At 44.9% G+C, this 12,128-nt stretch overlaps 1 long non-coding RNA gene across 2 annotated transcripts in view; it reads right to left on the bottom strand.

The window, feature by feature from the left end:
- LOC120403107 overlaps positions 1 to 11,927 on the bottom strand; it is a 29,663-nt gene extending 17,736 nt beyond the window's left edge. For both annotated transcript variants that reach the window (XR_005597474.1, XR_005597473.1), the window contains exon 1: positions 11,817 to 11,927. This is a non-coding gene — a long non-coding RNA (uncharacterized LOC120403107). The remainder of the gene's footprint in view (positions 1 to 11,816) is intronic.
- Positions 11,928 to 12,128: the final 201 nt, after the last annotated feature.

Raw genomic sequence — 12,128 nt, 5'->3', positions numbered from 1 at the left:
TTAAACCCAAAATCTTTTCCAAACTTTTCTCCTACTTCCTACCAACTTGTCCCTCAGACTCCACTTTCACTTCAGTCAGTCAGGTTCAACTGGCAGAGTGATCTCAAAAAATGCAAAACATCCTGCTGCAAAAAGTAAAGAAACTGAAATAAAAAGCCTTATTGCTGCAGGCTGCCACTGGGTCTAAAAAGGCAGCTGCTAGTAAAACTAGGCATTAAATCCTCTGCTCCCCGCCCCCGTGCTCCAGTTAAACCCTAGCTCCCTCCCGAGTATGAATGGATAAAATCCCAGTCTCTGAAAATCTCTGAGGCTGAAACGGTGGGGACTGAAAGGGGGGGGGACACCGGAAGGTGGGTTACAACCTCTGCGGGGGGGGGGGAGAGGGGGGGGACACAAACAACTGCAGTTCGGGCCGGGGAGGGGAGACAGTGACTACCTCTTGCAACAGATCTGACCTATCTCTCAACATACATAACAACAACACCATAAATTCATTCAACAACATACACACATTCGCAAACAAAGCTAATTGAAGGCTGGAATCTACAAAGAGTATTGAAGGATAATGTTGGCTCCCTTCCTCTCCAGCCTCCTTGATACTGTCTCTAGCTCAGCTGATAGAACCTTACAGTTTCTAGCAATGGATAGACAGTCTTCACAGTCTCTTCATCATTTCAATCATCTAAGGGTGTACACCCATACATTGCCTGAACTGTGTCTGCACCCCCTCTGTATACTCTGTATTCAGTCCCCCCCGTCCTTAACAGGCAAAAAACCCAGGTCTTAACAGGCAAACAACTACCTTATTCACGAGGTTCTTATTCCCACCGTCGGTTCCTCTGCTTCTCCACCACGCCGCGCGCGTTGCACCGTAGCTGCCTCGAGTCACAGTGCAACCACACAACCACACCGATGCCCCCACCGAGGCCCCGCGGAAGTCACCCGGCGTGCGTGCGCGCGCCCGCCGTCGACCTCCGGAGTCGAGTCGGGGCAGGAGGGGTCCGCTCAAAGCGCCAAACCACCCCAGCTGCTGCTGTTGCTGGCCTTGCTAAGAGGCTGCTGCAGGCAGTGACAGTGCAGTGCTCCCATTAGACACACCAGGGTGGGACTAAAAAACAAAAGGTTGAAAAAAAAAAGTTAAAATTTGAGGAACACAGGAACACACATCAGCACACCTCACACACCTCTCTCAAAGCTTACCTGACTCTCTGACTTTATACATCTTCTTAGCTAAGCATGTCCTACCCCCCCCCCCCCCCTCTTCCCCCCTTCTTCTCCCTCTTCCTCCTTTTCCCATACAGCAAATACATTATATAGCAGCACAGCTCTAAACAGTACTTTAGAAACTTGCAAAAAAATATTATCTATAGTCTAACTTTGTCATTCCATTTCTCATTCTTCCCTTTAGCCAGCAGCCAGCAAGTATAATTACCTAATCTGGTACTGACTGTTGCCACACACACACATCACATTCTTTCTTTCCATCTAGCCTGTGGAGTTAAGTCTAAACATGGAACATGGTGACAAGAGCAGAGGCCTAATACAGGAGCCCTTCTTCATTTTGTCTGTCATTTTCCACCCCTCTGTCAACACTGGGTCATGCCTGGTGCCACCAACAAACCGGTCCCACCATGTTTTTGCTCAACACCAATACAAATTGTTGAAGAGGACTCCGAGGATGATGGGTTTGAAGAGTTTAGGAGGAGGCTTGGCATAGAACTAACTGAGCCAGTGCCACGTCATGAGCGTAAAAAAGTCATGCAGACTATTGTACGCATTGCTGTTTATGCTATGCTTAAACACTGCCTTAGGGAAAAGCTTTTTGAAGATTGTGAGTGCTGTGTCATAGATGCGCCAGGCCAACAGCACCATGACTGTGTGACTTGGACTTCAGTGGATATAAACTGCAAGCTCCGGGGCCTGTGTGCTGAGCTGTGTTCGGAAAGCTTATTAAACACTATTATTGCCATAGGTTATGCTATGCAATGTTTGTGCCTAACCCAAGAACATTTAGTGCAAGAGGTGACCTTGATAAGTGCTGTGCAATTCAGTGGAGACCCTGACCGTGTTTTAAAGAAAATGACCAAACTGGAAGATGCCTGCTTACAACGTTATATTGACCGTCTAGTTTGCACAAGAAGTTACAGAGCCCTGCTTAAGAAAAAGGCTATTTGTAAGAAATCTAAAAGGATTAAGTTAGCGAATGGTGAGGGGGCAAACATGCGATATAAAACTTGGTAGCTGTAAATTAAAAAAGAGGGGGGGGGTTGTGACTATCTGTGTTTTGTTAGAAGGCCTTTTTAATGAAGCATCTTGGTTTGTTTTCAAGGAGTTGTATGTCTTTTAAAATAATAAATAAATAGTTTGTGAGAATTAGCTCTTGTGTTTTTGTGTGTGTAAAAGAGATCCATTTATAGCAAAAAGCTGAAATGCATGTTGTGGGAAGGGGGAAAAAATCCTAAAAAATGTGCTTACAATAAAACAAACAGGGCTAGTTAAGACATGTTTGAGTACAATAGAGTTAATATGGAGATATACCTATCTCATAGAGCTGCCTTCACTAGCAGGACCAAATATTGATTTTGCCCCAGATCCCTAAGTGACCCCTCTCAAGGATTGAATTCACAACCCTGGGTTTAGCAGGCTAATGCTCAAACCACTGAGCTATCCTTAGTCTGTTAAACTGAATGGGTTTAACCACACACATACCCTCACTGAATAGCCAGGGTGACTGCAATTACTTACCCTTGTTGCTATAGGGTTACATTTGATTGGGGGTGGATGGTGAGTTCTGATTAATATGAAATGAAATAAAACCTTAGGAATTCACAGATGCTATTGGACAGTTTAAATATAACCCCTGGGGTTGGTGGAGAACTATTGGACAGTTTAAAGGACCCAGGAGTTGGTGGAATGCTATTGGACAGTTTAAATATGGCCCAGGAGTTGGTTGAATGCTATAGGTCATTTTTTTTCCAGGAAACACCCCTACCCCCCAATCTTTAAGCATAAAAGAAATGACTAACCCAAGACATTCATTGATCTTGCAAATGGCCCTGTAGTGGGCCGGTGTGGCTCCCCTCCTCCCCGGGGAGGGTTGAGCCCCGGACACCGGAAGGGGCGGGGCTACAGAGCGGTGAGCCCGCCCCTCAGAGGGTCAGGTGGCGACCTGGAAGTATAAAAGCTGGCCCTTCCAGCTCAGTCAGTGCCCCGCCACCGCGGGGAGTGGACCTGCCTGAAGGAGCTCCTGACAGGGGATCCGTTGGAGTCCAGGGCAGTTGCCCGGACTGGCCGGAGATACCCTTCGCTCGCTACTGGGAAGACCTGCCGGAGCTTCCCTGCGCCACATATGAAGAGGAACCACCAGGATCTTCCCCGCTACTGTGCTGTTACCCCGAGGAACCTCCGGAGCAGAATTGGCCAGACTTCCCCGAGGAACTACCGGACCTACCCCCCAGCCTGGGTGGTGAGGAACCCATGCAATGGGACTTCCCGGGACTGAATGCCGTGGAACAGGTAGGCCCCGAGGGGGATATTGGAAGTGGCCCGGGGGCAGCCGACCTCAGTCAGGCTGCTGACCAGACAATACCCATGTCAGTGTGTTGCGGTCAGGATCCCCACTGACCATCAGCGGTAACGACCGCTGCCTAGGGCCCCGGGCCGGGACACAGTGGAGTGGGTGGGCCTGTGTCCCCCCTGCTACCCCACTTATGGGTGGCAGTTATCCCCCTCACCAGACTGCTCAGCCCTGCTGCAAGAAGCCTGCGCTTCCCTTGTACTGCTTTCTGCTCAGCCCTGCTACAAGAGGCCTGAGCTCCCCGCCTTGTATGGTTTACTGCTCCGCCTTGCAGCCAAAGGCCGGAGCCCCAGTAGACTCTGACTCTGTTCCCTAGCCTTAAAGGGACAGGGCAGAGCCCACATGAGACCAGCGGGCCGGTGTGGCTCCCCTCCTCCCCTCAGAGGGTTGAGCCCCGGATGCACCCCGTTACAGGCCTCCCCCCCCCCCCCCGGAAATGGGTACTGTTTAATACTGTAAGAAAGCCACAAATGTATTTTAACTTACAGCAAAAAAAAAAAAGCCCTGATGTGTAGACAACATGGTTCCCCCACCTCAGATCACAAAAGAGTGTGCTGTGGGATCTATTATTTCAGAGCTGTGGTGATTAAATTAACCTGTTAGCAACTCTGTTTCAAACAGACTTCAACAATGGGCTAAGAGGGTATAAAACCTCAGGTATGTGAGTCTGTCCTTTTAACAGAAAACTTTCTTGGATAGCTGCTGGGCTGCAAAAAGAGGTAAGACTTGCTGTCTTTAACTCTGAAACTATGTATTATATAATGCCACTTTTTGCCCATGCTGTCTTAGTAAATAATGGTGCCTATGTTTATTGCAGTGTGATCTGTTTAACATGGAACCAGTAATTTTAAACTGCATTTTACCGCCAGGCCAGGGTAAAAAACATAGTTGTGCTTAATACTGTTAAATTAAAAAAAAAAAAAGTGTTACACAGGTTGTATAGGGATTTGGTGGTAATACTAACTAACATTTTTGCTTGTTCTTTAACCTGAAGGCCCAAACACACACGGGGGGGGGGGGGGGAAGGAGGACGACAGAACAAGCATGTGTCTGCAACACTTTATCCCATAGTGAAAGGTAACTTTTTTGCAAATGACTTTTAAATGCATGTGGGTTTTTGAAAAGTGTATGGCTGCAAACTTGGTTTGGTGTGTTTTTTATAAAGCTGATTGTGTGTGTGTGATGGCCCTGTGCAAGGCATAGGATTTTATACTGGTGGTATGTGTGTTTCAAACTAACAAGGGTTTTTTACTGTGCAAAATGGATTTTAAAAGCAGTTTTGGTTTTTATTCTGCAAAATAAGGTGTATTTAAAAACCTGTGTTTGTTGTAGGGCCTGAAATGGATTATTTTGTTGTAAAGCTCTGACTTTTTAAATAGAAAAACACCCTACTGAATATAGATGGTTTCATGTGTTTTTATAATAATGTTGTTTGCTCCACAGTACAGTCAAAACATGAGAGATCCTTAGACCAGAGGGAAAACAAGCTCAAAAGAAAAAGGAAAGACAGCTGAAAAGGAAAATTCACCAGCATCAGTGACGGATGGATGGATGAAGCCGAGTAAATATATTTTGCTTATTGGTTTAGTTGTTCTATGAGGTTTTTGTATTTTAAGTAATTACATAGGTGTGGGTGAGAAAGATGGTAAAGTTCAGTTTTGTAAAATGTTGTTGTTCTGGTTTTTTCCCCCTCATAGGCATGGGCAACTTTTCTGACAATGCTGTCAGAGCTACAAGGACACCTCCTCCAGAACCACCAAAGAACTAGGAATCTGCTTTGAGACCTTTAACAACGCAAAACAGCACAGGAGTGCAGATGAAGCATCCGGGTGGTCCAAACCTCATATGTCAAACCCAAGGACAAAACAAAAGACTCTGGTAAAAATACATACAAACAAACACAACTCCAGTTCCTTAGCGGCCACTGCCACACCAAGCCCTGAGAAAACTGAGAGCGAAAACGCCCACATTCACAAACCCAGAGCATGCACTCTAGGGGTTCTGAATGTGCGCAAACCTGGAGCATGGGCTCTAGGGGCTGCATATAAAAAAACAAGGACTGAAAGCTTCTGCAATGCCGATGTGTTGCAGCCACACAAACACAACTCCAGTTCCTCAGCGGCCACCGCCACGCCAAGCCTTGAGGAAACTGTGAGAGAAAATGTCCACGTTCACAAACCCGGAGCATGCGCTCTAGGGGATGTGAATAAAAAACCAAGGACTGACAAACCATTCTCTCAAAACCATAACCATTCCCCATATTCTAGTGTTTGGGAAGAGTTTGATGCTTCCATTAGAAAAGTGATGGATGCTGTATCCCCGGGGAGTCTAAAAGAACGGCATTCTAGAAAGACTTGGGAAAAATATGATGCTTTGTTCAGAGCAATGCTGAAAGACAGGAGGGCTGGAAAGGGTGGCTCTGAGCAGGCATGACTAGTTGTGGAAAGGGGCCTGGGGCACCCTCCAGGGTACACATCAGCTCATGTGTAAACAAAAGGGGGGACAGCGCTTGGGGGGATAAACAGATGGCTGCCAAAAAGTTGTAAAAATTTTAAAAAGGGCTAAAGAGGTAATGGGGGGGGGGGGAACAAAGATGCCTCCTACTGGAGGCTCTCAGACTGGCTTGCCTGAAAATGGGGAGGCAGAATCAGACTCTGGTTTAGCAAATTCCCCAGAGGGTTCTGTAGACGGGTCCTGTTCTACTCCCAATGACTCTCATGGAGAGTCTTACTCTCAAATAGCATCTGATGCAGAAGATGCTGCTAATGATCCTGTAGAGGAACCCCCCCAAGTAACCCCGAAAATGCAGAGGTGTATATGGAGAGAGTGAGAAGTTGGCAACATGAATTACCTAGATTTGGGGGGTCGGTGTATTGTGAGGAATTTCATTTTGTCAATCTTGAGCAAATAAATTCAGCTCAGCAGGTTGTTGAAGCCATACACTGGGGAATACAGTTAACGTTAATGGTAGGGTAGGCCCTGATGATTATGTTCAGTTACGTTTAGAGAGCCGTAATTTAACTAACCCTTTGTTTTCGGTCAGAAGAATTAGGGATGAGCTGTCTGCTGAGGATTTCTTAAATCAGACCTCAAAGCTGCTACAGAGCAATAGAGAGTTGCATGTCAATGGGACATTGCACCTCATTGTGACAGTTGTAAAACACAGGGGTGGGGGCGCTCGTAGAGTTTTAAATTCTATCCTTAATAGTCAAATTAGTCATAAAAAGAGACAGTGTTTAGTAGACCTGACTTACACTGGTACCAATCTGTGTTTTGCGGGTGGCCTCTTAGCCATCATGTCCGATCGTAAACCTATGGACGTGGAATTGTTAGCGGAGGTGAGAAAGTTGCATGAGAAACTGGGGTGGTCAGATCAAAAAAAGGTTCTGCTCAGTGATGTAGCAAAGTTTGAACAGCATTTAGGAGTGGACATACAGGTGGTGTTGTATACGGCGAAAGGCAGCTGGGCCTTTTTTAAAACGCGGGGCCTAGAGTACCCCAAAACTTATTTCATCCTGTTGCACGATGAGCATTACTATGGGGTTCTGGATGCGAAAAAGTTGTTCGGAGCAAAAAATTGTGAGTTTTGCCACACAGTGTACAGCCACAACCACTCTTGCAGGTATCGTTGGCGCCTCCGCTTGAGCGTGCTCAGAAGGCGTGGGCGTGCAGCTGCGGTGTCGTAGCTGTAGACTGTATTGTCGGTCCAAAGAGTGTTTAGACAGACATGTCGACTGTGCATCAAAAAACCAAGTTGAATGCCTGTCTAAAACTTTGTGTGATAAGTGTCAGTCATACGTGGACATGAGGCATAGGTGTAAAGGGAGGCGGTGTAAGCAGTGTCAGGATTTGATCGTTGGTGATGTAGACAGTCACCTCTGTTTTATGGACAGCCTTAGAAACACTTTCCTGAGGATTCGGGCTATTTTTTATTTATTTATTTATTTTATGATTTCGAATGCATGCAGGAGACTGGGTTGCACACTCCCAATTACATTTTTGCTATGTCCTTAAAGCCAGAAAAATCCTGGGAATTTAAGGGCGATGAGTGTCTGTTAAGACCTTTATTGGCAAGGTTTCGGGACTACACGTTCCTAGCACACAGTTCCAAAGGTTACAATGTGTACTTCATCATTAGGCAGTTACTGAAGGAAAAGATGTGCCTAGAACTGATTACTCAGGGTAGTAAACTAATGTGTGTGGAAGTTAAGGCCCTGGGCATTCGTTTTATAGACTCTTTATACTTCTTGCCCATGAAGCTTAGCAAGCTACCACAGGCCATGGGGTTTGAAGGGTGCAAAGGGTATTTTCCACATTTTTTTTTTTTAACACTTTAGAAAATCAAAATTACATGGGGCCTATGCCTGGTATGGAGCACTATGGTGTAGAAAGCATGATATCCAGGGAAAAAGCAGTGTTTCTCAACTGGTATCGGGACCACAGCTCTGAGGCGTTTGACTTGCAGAAAGAGCTTGTGTATTACTGTCAGCCGGATGTCAAAATTTTTGAGACAGGCTTGTATCCTATACAGAAAAGAGATTATGAAAATGACGGAGAAGGGAAAAGAACCTGGTAAATTCACTGAGATAAAGCTGTGTATAGATCCATTCCGGTACATAACACTGGCATCGTTTGCATGGCTATGTACAGGTTTGTTTTTTGGAGCCTAACCTAACATGGTAGCTCTTCTCCCTCCAGACAGCTATCACAGGCAGAAAAAGAGATATACACAACAGCCACTGAATAGATGGGGTCGAATATCTCTCACAAAGAAAATATACAAATACGGCATGCTTTACAAGGTGGGGAACTACAGGTAGGCCCCTACTTTTTAGACAGTTATGCTGATGTTGATGGGGTACGCACAGCCTTTGAGTTTAACGGGTGTTTTTTTCCACAGCTGTGTCACCTGTTGTGAAAAAGCACAAAATCCTATGATGGGGACATCTTTTGGGTTTCTTTATTACAAGACGCAGCTCAAGACCGACTATCTGAAACGACTTGATTTTGTAGTGAGGACTCTTTGGGAGCACGAATGGGAGGTGATGAAAGAAACAGACAGGGAGCTTGCAGACTTTTTAAACCGAGCCCAGTTACCCCAGCCTCTCATGTCTAGGGATGCTCTTTTTGGGGGGAGGACAAATGCTATCCGCCTATATTACAAGCCTAACCCCGGGGAAGAAATCCACTATTATGATTTTACCAGCCTGTACCCTTTCGTAAACAAAACCAAAGAATACCCTATTGAACATCTCGATATAGTTTGACAAATTTGGACCCCTTGCAAATTATTTTGGAATTGCAAAAGTTAGTGTACCCCCCACGAGGCCTCTTTTTCCCATTGTTACCTGTCAGAGTGGGTGGCAAGCTTATGTTTCCACTATGCCAAACCTGTGCAGAAGCCGAGCAGCGGGAGAAATGCACCCATACTGATGAGGAGCAGGCCATCCTGGGGACTTGGTGCACGGTGGAATTGAATGCGGCCTTAGCAAAGGGGTGGCTAAAATCTATGAAATCTGGCATTCTAATGAAAAATCTGAAACTCTTTTCAGAGTACATAAAATTACACCTCCACCAGAAACAAGAGGCTGCAGGGTATCCCAGTTGGTGCACAGACAAGGAAAAACAAAATAAGTACGTTAGTGATTTCTACCAGAAAGAAGGCGTGCATTTACGCCAACATGAGATCAGATCAAACCCTGCTAAACACCAAATCGCTAAACTGTTTTTTAAATTCTCTGTGGGGTAAATTCGGCCAAAGAACCAACCTACCCAACGCCAGCATCGTGAGAGACCCTGACGAACTCTTGCAGTACCTATTTTCCCCCAATTACGAGATTTCATCCTGCGAGTTTATCGATGATGAAACAGCATGCGTGTCTTGGAAGCACACAAAAGAACGGTACTCTCTCTGGCAATACCAATGTTTTCATAGCCTGTTTCACCACCGCTTATGTCCGCTCAGAATTATACAGCCTCCTAGATGGTTTGCAAGAGCGGTGCCTGTACCACGACACTGACTCGGTGATACTTGTGAAAAGGGAAGGTGACTGGAATCCCCCTCTGGGGGATTATTTAGGGGACCTCACGAGCGAGATCCCGCCAGATCAACACATAACCGAGTTTGTGTCGGCAGGCCCGAAAACATGAGTATAAGCTGTCTGGAGGAAAGGCCTGTATGAAAGTCAAAGGTATTACCCTAAATGTAGCAAACTGTGAAAAGATCAACTTTGACAGTTTGAAAGATCTAGTCCTGGACTACTGCACGGGTCTGCAAGAAAACAAAAACACCTAAAAAAAAGATAGAGGGCTGCTGCACCACTATCATAAGAAACAAAAACCAGTGGCAAATAGAGACAAAAACACTTAAAAAAACACAAAGTAGTTTACAACAAGAGGGTCCTAGGAGAAGGTTTTAAAACCCTGCCCTACGGCTTTTGAAAAAATGGATACGAGGTAGAAACACTCCTTTCCTGCAATTCTCGCGGGGCCTAGCAACTGTGGGAAAAGTTACTTTATAAAAATCATGTTTGGATAATGCCAAACAAACAGCGTCTGTTATGCCTGAGAATATCGTGTGGTGTTACAGTTGTTGGCAACCTCTGTATAAAGAACTACTCTGTAAATACCCCTATATCAATTTTGTGGAGGGGCTGCCTGATGCTTTTGACGATGACAGTTTGTTTCCTATTAATAAAGTAAATATGATTATCATAGACGATCTGATGAACTCTACTTGTGAAAGCGATGAAATCAAGAAAGCCTTTACCAAGTACATGCATCACAGAAACCTGAGCATTATGTATATAGTTCAAAACATATTTTGTCAGGGGAAAAAAGAGTCGCACAATTAACCTAAACACAAAGTACATGGTTCTATTCAAAAACCCCAAGGATAAATTACAAATCGCTACACTCACTCGGCAAATGTACCCCGGCAAAGCTCAATTATTTCTTGAAGCTTTTGAGGATGCTACCAAAAGACTTTATGGCTAACTGGTGGTGGATTTAAATGCTTCCACGCCAGAAGCTTATAGACTAAGAACCGGTCTTTCCCTCCAGACTAGTTGGCGGTTTATACTTTAAAAAGAAGGACAGATGGGTATAAAAAGAGATGACTTATCGGCAGGCCCCTTTTTAACAGCTGGGGCTGCTGACCGAAAACATGTCTAGCTGCGTGAAGAGAAACCTGGACCTTTTAAAATTACTTAGCATATCGTCCCTGCAGCAAAGGAGGGCTATACTGTGTTCAGCCTCTGACAATCTAGTAGCGGCCATCTCAGAAATAGCACTCAATACCTTAAAAGGAAACACACCTTTAACACAGAATCAAGTGCGTGTGCTGAAAAAGAAACACACACTTATAAAAACTTTGTGTAATAAAAGAGTTTCACTTAAAAGAAAAAAGCATCTGGTGAAGCAGTCTAGGGGGTTTATCAGACCTCTGTTAAGTTTTGCTATTCCTCTGATAACGGGGCTTTTAACTAATCAATAATGGAGTATGCAGAAAAAATGTACCTGCTGCCCAGCCACCAGTTGGAGCAATTAAGGGCTCCCCCTCCAGCAGAGGAAAATATCAGAATGACAGCAACTCGCTTACTGGACGCTGAAATGAAATCTGTTCTTCAAAGAACTAACTTGGCCGAATACGAAAAGTCTAAACTTTACAGTGCCGTGCTTCAAAGTACCTAACGTATGTGAAGCAGAGTGATGCGGATAAAAGGAGAATAAGTGTGTTTCTACCGGAACAGGAACAAAGCGTGACTGCCAAACCCTCAGAAACACCAAAGACCTCAGGCTCTGTTGCTCAGGAGGTGTTGGATAACATGAATAAGTGTTATAAGACAAATACAATAGTATTGCTAAATAAACTGGGCCAGGATAAAAATAAAGGTAATTGGTATATCTCCTAGAACTGGAAGGGACCTTGAAAGGTCATCAAGTCCAGCCCCCTGCCTTCACTAGCAGGACCAACTTTTGCCCCAGATCCCTAAGTGGCCTCCTCAAAGATTGAACTCACAACCCTGGGTTTAGCAGGCCAATGCTCAAACCACTGAGCTATCCTTACCCCTCTTCATGGAATGATAAAGGGTCTTTTTTGTGTACAAAGGCTCTGTGGTTAATGGTTCTAACATGCTCAACTTAGTCAGGGCCGTCACCTAGCCTCACTCTGTTCCTAGCAGACATGTACCTAAAGGATGGGACGTGTTTATGAATGCCATGGCGGAACTGAACGTACCATCTTCCATCATGGGCAGTGCAGCCAACAGAGATCTTTTGGAACGCCTCAAGGCCTCGACTGCTGACACCGGGGTGGATCGAGAAACCATGACCCCTTTTTTTGCCATCTGAAAAACAAAAATTTGGATAAAATTGCCCAATGGCTCAGTGTGTAATGTTTTTCACATTCTAAAAATTTTTAAACTGGTAATGTTTTGCTTTAAATAAAACATTTCTATACTTTAAAAAATATATATGTGTACTTTTTCTCAATTGGTCATTTAAAAAAAAACATACCACCAAACATCAATTTCTTTAAACCCCTCACCTG

Source organism: Mauremys reevesii, linkage group 4 (genome assembly GCF_016161935.1).
Source record: "Mauremys reevesii isolate NIE-2019 linkage group 4, ASM1616193v1, whole genome shotgun sequence".
NCBI classification, from domain to species: Eukaryota; Metazoa; Chordata; order Testudines; family Geoemydidae; genus Mauremys; species Mauremys reevesii.
This window is presented reverse-complemented; position numbering and strand designations above follow the sequence as displayed.